A 9,171-nucleotide genomic window follows, 5' to 3' on the forward strand; every position below is an offset into this window, starting at 1 on the left:
CATTTGAGCGCGCGATTCAAAGCCAACGAAGGAGCCTGCTACCGCATGGGAACAGGCCTCCGCAAGTTTGCATGTATGGGGTAGAAGTTTTGGCAAATGCCATTTGTTTGCAATTGATGACTTTGTTGTAGAGCAGAAGCTTTTGTGTTGTATATAATGTGAAAATATTGCAAATAGCCACGTTTTTCCGTATGAGTTGTTTTTTTTTGGGAAAATAATGTTTTTTATGAATGAAGTTCTCGAGATGCTGTGTGCATCCGTATCTTTATGTAGATATTGCAGTGAACAAAACTAACCCTTCGCCTTTATTAAAGAAGAAAAATCTCTAAGGTATTGTTTAAGCGCAGGGTCTCTTTCTTTTTACCGGCGGCGTATAACACTCCCCGAAAAATATTTCTGCCTACGCCACTGGTAGTGGCTGTATTGTGAAAAGAATAAAAATGTACTTATCTGTTTTGGCGCACGTGTCTACCTTGAGTATAGAAAAACCTAAGAGCGCGTGTGGTCAATGAATACGCTAAGTCGGGATCGAATTAATCGCAGGTATAACCAAGACGCCGGTAGAAACTACAGCGAGTGCATAAAGGTATACGCAGCAATAGTCGCATATAAAATCAACGGCAAATTTCACATTCGACCGAACGTGAAAGATTAAAGATTTGGATAGTAAGCAAAAAAGCCCGTTAAAGATTTGGATAGTAAGCAAAGCCAAACAATGTACATAATACATAATCGAACGTGTCAAATAACATACAGAGAAAGAAAACGGGTGTATCCAGGTTTATTTCACAGTCTTAGCCATTCACACGCTCCGCAACCTCCTCTAGGTCATGGTAAAGCTTTAGAGCTTCCTTCCAGTTCATCCACTCGGGTTCGGTAGCAACGGCAATCTTACGATGCGCTTTCTTGAACAGTTCATCGCAGTCAACGCCGGCAGGCATGTCGCAAAGCAGCACTGCGTCCCAGGAGTAACGTGCCAGAGCAGGCACGTCCGCCCTGGTGGCCACAAGGATGGCAGGCGAGTCGATTGGAGCCTTTCCGGGATCGGCAATGAGAGGCACAGACCGCTGAGCGCGGATCTCATCTTTCAACGCTATCTGAGAAGCTACAGTCGACACTAAGGCGACTGAGAGGCCTTGAACACATTCCAGCACAGCTTTAGCCTTGGCCTCAATGAGCAGCCTTTTGAACTGCGATAAGAAATCTCGCAGTTCTCCCGGCGGCCTGCCAGCGACTATCTTCTGCGCTTGGCGGCGCGCGGTCACGATGCCACGGTCTCGTAGCGTTGAACTGACTGCCTTGATTTTGCCTTCGCTGAACCAGGGAAACTTGCCTGTGTCCAGAGAGTGGTGACGCAGACGAACGAGCCGGACCTCGATGGTGACATCCTTTGCGTAAGGTCAGGCCGGCGTTCCGAGGTAGCATATCAGGTTGAACGGCGTCCGCAGTCTTTTGAGTTCGGCTTCAAGGGCGTCGATGCCGCAGACATCCAGGTTCTCAACTACCGCTAGAAGCCTTGTTGTAGTGTACGCGTTTCGCTCCCATCTCTCTTGAAACGAGGCAATGATCTTGCGATATGGATGACTCGGGTCCAGATAGTGATGGAAGTCCCGGAGAATTACGAGGGAAATGTCTCTCGTCCACGGGATTCCGTCATCCAGACAAGTCGCGATGAGTTCAGGCTCCATTACGTACACGCCGTCTAAGCTGTCTCTGGAGGTCGACACAGAGCGCATGAGGTGGAGGCCGACTGGCAGCAAAGTCTTCAGCGAGGTGAGAAAATCGTCGTCCTCGAATATACGCTCCCCAAGGATGACGGCACGCTGCGAACTTGCTGCATCGATGGCTGCCAGGAAGAGCTGACGCTGCAGTTGAACCGTTGCCAGGGCCACCACGCAGTCGTCGATGCGTGCACAGTCGAGGAGGTCCTCTCCCCACTGGCTTATCTTTTTCCTATCGTCGGAATTTAACGTTGGCTCGCATTGCACCGGTCTCAGGGATTTCAGGCGCCGCGAAAACTCGTTGTGATCCCGCGACTCCCGCCTCTCGTCCATGTTTGCAGTACAGTAGCTTGCAGATAGCGATCCCTTTTCCCACTGCACCTCTGAGCCCGTCAAACGCACTCTGAGGCTTCGGGTCCACTTGTGACACCTGCCGGTCGGACAGGCTTGCGTTGCGTGCGGTGAGGGAGTCACCGACCTTCCTGCAACTTCACTGACTCGTTCCTTTGTATTCCAAAAGCGGGTTTGGAGATGGTTCGAGGAACTACACCCGGGAATGGTTAGAGATGACGCGCTGACGATGACGGCTCAGGCGACTGTTTCCGGGAGGCCACGAAGTCGAAGAATTTGAAAAGAAAGGACCCGAGTTGAGGAGTAGAGCTTCACAAGGACGATGGAGAAAAAAAAAACTCGGGTGGGAGCGTCCGGCCAGGGTCCGGCCAGCGTCCGGCGATAACCTCGAAGCCTAGTTATAAAAAGTGGAGAGAGGATCGGTCCCCTCTTGATCACGTCACGTGATAGCGTGCGGTGATAGCTAGCCCCGCCGCGCGCGCATGCGCGGACCAGTGCAGACCAGCGCGCCAAAACCTCCTTGCTGTAGACGCACGCGCCACGGGCAGCGCAGATGCGTTAATGTTTAAGACTTTATTTGTGAGTAAATTTAAAAGGGAAGGGTGACGGGATCAGGCAGACGGGATCCCTTGAGCCTCGGCGGCCTCCGCAGCTATACTTGCACGCCGCTACTTGGACGGTTAGGTCTGAGCTGCGCATCAGTGCCCCCCACTGCTCCATATTTTCAACGTTGCTGTGTCGTTTGGGAAGATTTGAGCAACCCCACATCATGTGCATGAGGTTGGCTGACTGGGGGCAGAATTTACATGGACCCGTGTACTTATGTGGGTAAATGTGCGAGTAAATTGTGGGATGAGGGTACGTATTTGTCTGTAAGCGCCGCCAGGTGTTGCTTTAATTAGGGTTTTGTGGCCGGCAGGATACTGTTTGCGGGACAGACGGTAGGCTTGCATAAGTTCCTGGTATGCGGTCAGTAAATCCTTGTGAGAGCTACTGCCGCCCCCGTGTTCTCCCTTTGTCCGGTACGCTAGCTCACGGGCGGTGTTGTGGGCGGATTCGTACCTGGAAGGGAGGAATGAGCGGGTTCCCAGATGATGCTGACCGTGTGTGAGAGGGTGAGGTCCCGAAGGATTCTGGCCGCGTGGGGTGTCGCGCGACCCCGGGCGTAATTTTGAACGGCTCGTTTGGAGTCCGAGAGGTTTGAGGTAGGGTGAGGGCCAAGGCTGTGGACGCCTCTTCCGCAGTTTCTGTATTATTGGAATTGATCGTGCCTCCGCTGAGAAGGACACCCGGTACATCCGTGGCGACTGCCGTCATGTCAAGGGAGAAAACCAGCCAAAAAAGACGGAAACACAAGAAGAGAACGACACAGGACAACGGCTGGACAGGAAACGGGTCATGGCCCGTTTTACGGCGTGGTCGGCTGCGTCCGTGTACACCGTACACCGTGTTTGCAGCGGTCTTGGCGGCGTGCTTCGTGGTGTTCGGGGTGCATGTACGAGGTCTGTTAGAAAAGTATCCGACCTTTGGCCGTAGAATAAACACTGGCGTAACTGGAGCCTTGGAAACCTAATCACCTTCAAAGTATTGTCCCTGGGACTCCACGCTTCTCCCAGCGGTGCTGCCATTGTTTGAAGTATTCCGAAAAGGACCCTTTCGAAATGGAGTTTAGGTCAGCTGTCGTTGCAGTCATAATGTCCTCTCTTGTCTGGAATTGCGCTCTTTTCAATGGCCTTTTGATTTTGGGAAACAGCCAGAAGTCGCAGGGGGCCATATCAGGAGAGTAAGGAGTCTGTTGAACTACAGGAATCTGGTTTTTAGTCAGAAAAGTCTGAATCAAGCACGAGGAATGTGCAGGAGCATTGTCGTGATGGATGCGCCAATTTCCTGTTGACATCAACTCCGGTCTCTTGCGCCGCACAGCCCCACGTAGACGACGGAGGACATCCCTGTAGTACTCTTTGGTCATTGTTTGACCCTGTGCGGTGCGCACTCGCGGTGTGCCACGCAGCGAGAGTCAAAGAAAGCAGTCAGCATCACTTTGACGTTGCTGCGCATTTGGCAGGCCTTGTTTGTTTGGTCTTGGTGACGTGTAATGCTACCATTGTGACGACTGGGATTTGGTTTCCGGGTCATACCCATACACCCAAGACTCGTTACCAGTGATTATGGTGTCGATGAAGTCGGGGTCACTGTTTGTGGAATCTAGCATGTCCTGTGAGACTTCCAAACGAAGCTGCTTTTGCTCCACCGTGGGCAGCTTCGGCACGAATTTCTCCGCAACTCTTTCCATGACCAAATCTTCGGTGATAATGGAATGTGCAGAAAAATTGCTGATGTCCACCTCTTCCACAATTTCTCGGATAGTCACGCGCCAGTCCCGCATCACCACAGCGTTCACTTCGGCAATGACCTGGCCATTTCGGCATGTTGATGGCCGACCGGAGCGTGACTCTCTCTCCATCGATGTGCGACCATCTTTAAAACACTGCTTAATCTGTGTGCTGCTTATAGCATAGTCACCGAAAGCCGTCGGAATATTCCGAATAGTTTCCACTTGGCTGTCGCCCAGTTTCTGGCAAAATTTGATGCAGTAGCGCTGCGCCTGTTGCTCCGCCATTTTCCTTGCAATAGAAAACCGACGAGAGCACTGCGCACTGCCTCACTCAAACGCTGCGTCCCAGCGACCGACGCTCTCGGCAGGCGGGAAAAAATTCGTGCATGCGCACGAAGGTTCAAGGTCGCCTGATGCAAGTGCGCTTGTTTCATATCCATCAGGTGTTCGCAGAAAAAAATAAAGTCGGATACTTTTCTAACAGACCTCGTATTCCGGTAGGGGAGGGACCCGGAGTTTCTTTCTAATTTCCTTAGGGAGGCTTGTTTTGGGATGCGTTGTGCTCTCGTGATGTATTCCTATGGCAGCGAGGATATACCGTCCCATTGACGTGCACTAAAACACACCAACACCAATTCGGGACTGACTGGGAGAGTCAAAAACGGGGGAGGGAGCGGCTTCACGAGCACTCCACTTACGAGGGCTGGCAGCTTGGCGTCGTGCTCCCTCCTAGTTTTTTTTGTTTTTCCCCTCTATGACAAAAAATGTGGGTCAGAGCAACGTTTATTGATATATCTATAAACTTTGGGGCAGAGAACTTGTAGTGTTGCCAGATTGTTAGCTATTTGTGTCCAAATTGGGCTACTCAAAAATTTTCTTGGTTGCTTTTTAGATGATTTGGCGCGTTATGGCTTTATTGGACATACGTTCCCTGAAAACGTAAGAGGTAAAAGAAACGCGTTTCAAGAAGTGCGCTACGTTTGGCTAGCTGTTGATGCATCTTTTTTTTTTCTGCTTGCAATCTTTGCTTCCATACATGTCAAGTTGAAAATATTGAATTAGAAATATTATAGCGCAAACAAAGACACGGACCAAAAAGAGAGGAAACACACACACAAGCGCTAACTGTCAACTGAATTTATTCGGTGAAAGCCACGCCTTTTATAGGCCGAAGGATCGTGAGAAAAAATGACAAAAAAAACAAAACAAGGGTTGAGTCAGAGCCATCAAATCGCGAGCGCATGCGCGGGTAGACAAGGGCATCACACTTCCGTTTATCTTCCATCTAAGTAGCTGCATTAAAATAGTCAATCTCAGCCTGGAACAGAGATAAAGAAGGTTCGCTGATGCACTCGCTGCCAAGTTTCTGTATGTGGTAGGCTTCTAGGCTTATCCGTGCTGTCCTGCCTTTACTTTTGCCAAGAACCTTTGTCTCCTCAAACCGGGCCACGCATGCTCCACACTTACTTACATGTGCAACAAGAAGCTTGTATTTATCGCTTTTATTTTCTAAATTTAGGGCGTGTTCCCCTAGACGGTCGTTGACACAACGTCCAGTTTGGCCTACATAAAACTTTCCACAAGACAGGGGAATGGAATAAACCACTCCAGTGGAACACCTTACAAACGGCTTCTGATGCGTTTTCAGGCACTCGCGCTTCTTTGCACTGCAAATGCGCGGACAGAGCTTTCCCAACTTGTTGGGAGCCGAGAACAAAACTGGTACTCCATGCCTGCCAGCAACTTTTTTGAGGTTGTGCGAGATTTTGTGGAGGTAGGGCACAACTTCTGGCCTAGGGGCTTTTTGAAGAGCATCAGCCGTTTTTTGTCTCGTTCCACGTTTGAACTTCTGAAGGATGGCCTCAGAGACTGCTGTCAGAACCGACCAGGGAAACCCTGCAGCCACAAGCCGGCTTATCTGATAATTAAAGCTCTGGAACATCTGATGTGGGCACGATTTTTGGAGAGAAGATTCCAAGCATAGCGACGCTATTCCTCTCTTGATAGTCTTGGAGTGCGCCGAGTCATACGGCAACAACTCCTTCTTTGCTCGTGGGTAATAGCCCCAGCAGACGTATCCTTCACAGAACGTTAATTTAAGGTCTAAAAACTGTAAAACCGAAACTTCGGGCAGTTCATGGGTAAAAGACAAACCAAGACCGTGTTTATTAAAAGTATCTAAAACATCACCTACTGTAGAGGGGTAGGTGATGGTCTCCTGCTTTGTTAAAAGTACTAAAAAATCATCTACATATCTAAAAACTTTTAAAACTGTCCCCCCCGCCTTGAAATGCTCATCCAGCCGCTTATCTACCTTAGCTAAAAAAATGTCGCAGAGAATAGGGGCTACACATGACCCTATGCAAATGCCGTTTCGCTGCAAAAAAGGCTGGTCGTTAAAAACAATAAAAGTAGCATTCAAGTAAAACTGCAATAAGGCTAAAAAATTATCTACAGACAATCCTGCTAAGTTCTGGAATGACACGTCGCCGTTTTCCTCAATGCATTCCTTAACAGAAAGTAAAATCTGATCTTTGGGCACGGAATAAAAAAGGTCTTGAATATCTATAGAAAAACCAAAGCCAATATCTTCATTAGACTTAATAAACTGTGCGACATCGATTGACTTTTTGGTGAGAAAGGGATCGTCCAAGACAAGGCTTTTAAGCTTCTTTAACAAGAATTTGCTGACGTTTATCTGCCACGACCCTTGCTCACTGACAATGGTCCTAAACGGAATTTCCGGTTTGTGCGTCTTAGCTGTGAAAAAAGGTGTCAGCCTGTTACCCCTGCTATTAGTGATGTCCACGGCGAGTGAATTCAGGTTTAACCTCTTGCAAAATTCAACGAACCTTGTCTTAATCCTAACTTGCATTTTCTTAACAGGTGCAAAGTTCTTGTTCACAGCTGCCTGCGCTTTCTGACTGTAAATTTCTTGGGGTAAAACAACAAACCCGCCCTCCTTATCACCTTGTACAAGCATCAGGTTCTTGCTCTTGAAGAATGACACCACGCCATTAAAGGCACTGTCAGTACGTAAGTCAGAATGTTTTGGAGCAAACTTCCGCAGGCAGTCCACGCCTTCAAGAAGGCAGCGGTCCCGGTCTTCGTCTTTCGCCTTAAGGGCCACTTTGCGGTTCACTGCAATCAGTTCATGTGCTGGAACACCAGGTTGCAAACCATATTTGGGACCCTTGTGCAAAAGATGCAGTATCTTCTCGGGCACAGAAGCATCCCCCAGAACTACTGCATTTCTTTTTCCTTGTGCCTCTTTCTTCTGTCCCAAACACAATAGCAACTTGTTCAAAATCCATTTCCACCTGCACTCTGTGACTTGTGCAGCTAGGCACTTGAGAGAAGCGAACTTCTTCATCGCCAGCCATTCTGGGTAATCTTTCAAGCCCATCACTCGAAGCCAGTCTTGAAAAAGGCGGACGTGCCGCCAGAGCTCCGAGCGCAGTAATCTGCACAGTCTTTTCACGTGCCCCCACGATGGTTTCACTAGGCCGAAGATCGCACTTACGTCATCAGGAACAAGACCCTTCCGAATGCAAAAGGCGTAGCGTCTTGCCCGGCATGTAGCGTCCACGATGTGACTCAGTAGAAGGTCAGAGATGGAAGAAGATGAAGACACACAGAAAGATGGGTCCACTGTATAAGAAATAAACTTCATTAAAACTTCCTGTTGGGCGAGTTGGTAGTTCATATTGAATTAGAAATATTATAGCGCAAACAAAGACACGGACAAAAAAGAGAGGAAACACACACAGAAGCGCTAACTGTCAACTGAATTTATTCGGTGAAAGCCACACCTTTTATAGGCCGAAGGATCGTGAGAAAAAATGACAAAAAAACAAAACAACCCAGAATGGCTGGCGATGAAGAAGTTCGCTTCTGTCAAGTGCCTAGCTGCACAAGTCACAGAGTGCAGATGGAAATGGATTTTGAACAAGTTGCTATTGTGTTTGGGAGAGAAGAAAGAGGCACAAGGAAAAAGAAATGTAGTAGTTCTGGGGGATGCTTCTGTGCCCGAGAAGATACTGCATCTTTTGCACAAGGGTCCCAAATATGGTTTGCAACCTGGTGTTCCAGCACATGAACTGATTGCAGTGAACCGCAAAGTGGCCCTTAAGGCGAAAGACGAAGACCGGGACCGCTGCCTTCTTGATGGCGTGGACTGCCTGCGGAAGTTTGCTCCAAAACATTCTGACTTACGTACTGACAGTGCCTTTAAAGGGATGCTGAAAGGTTTCCCAAAAAAATTGAGTGAAGAGATACACTTTACAGTTTTCCACCCTCGGAATTCGAATTTCTCATCGAAATTAGGCAAAAGAAAGCGCAAACCTATTTTATTTTGGCGAAAAGTGCCGCAGCAGCCTCGAGCCAGCTCGCGCGCCTCGTTGCCGCCTGTGATTGGCTGGGCGCCTCGTGACGTAAACACTGGCGTTGGCTCGGTGAGCCCGGCTCGGTCGCCGCCGATGTAGTACATGAAGCGCGGTGCGCGGTGTTCCGGTTGTTGGTTTGATGCTTATATCACGATGGAACACATCGAAGATTACCAGGAGGATCTTGGCGTCATCCCCTACATGTACGAACCAATCGCAAAGAGCAAACCGCTCCAAGGAAGCAACGATGCTGGCGCAAGCGGTGCTTCTGGCTTGAACGAAAGCGAAGCGTCAGCATCTCCACGTGTTGGAAATGTCCATTGGTAAGCACACTTTTCTAGCCAAACTTCATTCAGGGATACAATAAATTAATTTTGAA

Source organism: Amblyomma mixtum, chromosome 4, assembly GCF_055824585.1.
Source record: "Amblyomma mixtum isolate Tamu chromosome 4, ASM5582458v1, whole genome shotgun sequence".
NCBI lineage: Eukaryota > Metazoa > Arthropoda > Arachnida > Ixodida > Ixodidae > Amblyomma > Amblyomma mixtum.